We start from the raw sequence: 2,828 nt of genomic DNA, 5'->3' as shown, positions 1-2,828 counted from the left end.
TTCAATTCTGAAAAAAAAAAATTGTTTACGGGTGGAAAGAGCTACCACCTATGTTGTATATAGCTACTCTCATAAGTCGGATATTAGTTATGCCCTAATGAGAGAAAAAGCTATCTCATGGGATGAGTGAAAGCTACCACCCCGGTAGAAAGAGCTACCATCTCGAAAGTGTGAAAGCCACCTTAGCGGCCACTTGGGAATGGCCTACCTTAGAGGATGTGTGAAGCTACTACCATCATTTATTTAGTTATGTTTTGTAGATAAATAAGTCCCTTATACTTAGGACTTTGAGGAGTATACTTTTGGTTGAATTGAGTGAGTTGACACACACTTACTGGATTTTGGGTTTGTTGTCTTTTTTTATTAAAGTTTTTAGCTAAAGCATTGATTTTTCGTATTTAGTGTTGAAATTTCCCTTGTAGAATGCTCTCCTTTCATGCTTTGGTGAACCTAAGGCTGAGCACTTTGAATATTTCCTTCTTCTATGCTTCAATGTGTATTTCTTTGCTTGAGGACAAGCAAAAGCTTAAGTGTGGAGGATTTTGATAAGTGCTTGTGTGATAAGAATATGAATTGTTCTTTCCTTATGATGAGCATTGCTTTTATCAGGTTTTAGTGCTAATACTTGTGCATTTGTGTTACTTTTATGCATGTAGGGTTGGGAAGCTAAGTATTGAAAAAAGATGCCAAAAGTAGATCATAAGCACACTAATTTGTGGAATATTGGAAGGAACAAACGCGAAGACACAAGTGGGGTCTTATGATGTGTGAATATGTGCCAACCTCCGTGTACTTAACCCATTACAATGAGTCGGAGGGGCACGAACTCAGTCACATTTGTGTATCCTGACTTGTGCATTGATACCAAGATATTCACCAATGAAGCCTTTGATTGAAGAAGAGTTACGATCCATGGCATAAACGTGTGCCCATTAATGTTGCCTTGATGAAAAGTGTGGAATCCGGAGTATTTTGGCAAAGTACTCTAGTAGGGTATTATTGCATATCGCCTTGGTAAAGTACTATAGTAGTTCCTATTCACAGCTGGCCAGAAAATAGATTTTCAGAGAATCCACACGGGCATGTGGAAATTCACAGGCCCATGGGAAGAATCCAAAGGGGCAAGTGGATTCCCGATTCCAGCCCTATTTAAGCCCCGATTCAACCCGATTTTTGGCATCTTTTTTCACCTCTTCTCTTCAATTTTTCTCCATCGTTTGGGAAGCCGTCGGCTAGGTTTTGGAGAGGCTTTTGGCAAGTTTTTGGAGTGGTTCAGGGGATTCAACACTGCGATTCGATTGGAAGAAGGTTATTAGGGGAGCTTTTGTCGGCATAGATCCGGCGAGGTGTGCCCTAGGCCGGATAAGGGGATTTTTGGAGAAGACTTAGATACTGCACAAGACCATTGACATGACTACTGAGGGGGTTTTCTTATGGAACACTTGTTTTTACTTTCGATTTTATTGTTGATTGTATTGTGCTCCATGTAGAGCTAAACTCTCTAGTGGGTACTCAGATTTTGTAAACCCTAAGATGTTATTGTTTCATTGATCTTTTATTATGCTTTCCTTAATTGATGTTTCAATTAAGTTTCAATCTTGAGTGCTTATGGAATGATTTTTCCCCTAGAGTGACACTAGGGTTGAGAGTCCATCTTGGTAACCATTGTAGGTGAGTGACACACTATGAGGGTTAGACATTGCTTAATTGGAGAGGGCTGAGAGGGTGAGTCGAGAGGTAGTAGAGCATCCCCTTTCCCTTCCGGTGTGATCTATCCAACCTCCAATTCCTTGAGTTCTTGGTGGTCACAATAGATTGAAGTTCTAGAGGAAGAACTCCACTGGGGCTTAGTTGCGCGAGCAACAGAGTGAAGCATTGAAAGGACTCTAGCGTCTGGGGCTTAGATGTGACTAGGGGCCTTTCGCCTAGACCAAAAGGTTAGGTTTATACATAGGAAGAGGGTTTATCACTTGTATTCCCTAGAACTCCATGCAACTTTATACAGTGTGAGGTGTTGAGACTGAGGGATTTCTCTGCCGGGACATAGTGTAGACTTAGTCACAGATGACCTTAGATTTGGGACCGTGTGCTTAAGGATTTCTATGACTCATTGAGCATTGTTTAGGAAGTATAATAGTTGGTCTTGCCCTTGAAAAATTAATCCTAGGGGGAGCATTGCTTGAGTACCCCACTTATATCGATTGCCTTACCTCTCACTTACTTTTGCCTTTCATTCTTATTTCTTTTTATCTTTGTTTTCATTTCATTTTTTCAACACTATCATTGTTCACTTTCACGTGGTTAAGTAGCAATTTAAGTATTTTACCTCCCTACTCCCTGTGGATATGATACCCCACTCGCGTGGGATTTATTTCTCAACCAACCTGTGCACTTGCAGGTCACACAAAAGGGGCGTTGTTAGTGAGATTGAATAAAATCCCAAAAGTTATTTTTACACGATCTAGATGACAACGCCCCTTGCGTATATTCCGCAAGTGCACGGGTTTGTCGAGTAATAAAATCCATGGTGAGTGGGTATCGTATCCACAGGGAGTAGGGAATAAAAGTAGTTAAATTGTTTCATAAGCAAGTGAAAGATGGATAATGGTTTTGTTAATAAGATGTAATGTAAACAATAATAAAAGGGACAAGAAAGAGAAGCATAAGTAAAGGGGAGGTAAGGCAATCGATAAAAATGGGGTACTCGGATTATTGTTCTGCCTCGGACGATCGGTTCAAGTACAAAACCCTCTATTATGCTTACTAACTAATGCATTAATGAGTAGCAGAGATCTTTCAATACATGGTCCCAAATCTAAAGTCAACCA

Source organism: Dioscorea cayenensis, chromosome 21 (assembly GCF_009730915.1).
Source record: "Dioscorea cayenensis subsp. rotundata cultivar TDr96_F1 chromosome 21, TDr96_F1_v2_PseudoChromosome.rev07_lg8_w22 25.fasta, whole genome shotgun sequence".
Lineage (NCBI taxonomy): Eukaryota > Viridiplantae > Streptophyta > Magnoliopsida > Dioscoreales > Dioscoreaceae > Dioscorea > Dioscorea cayenensis.
This window is presented reverse-complemented; position numbering follows the sequence as displayed.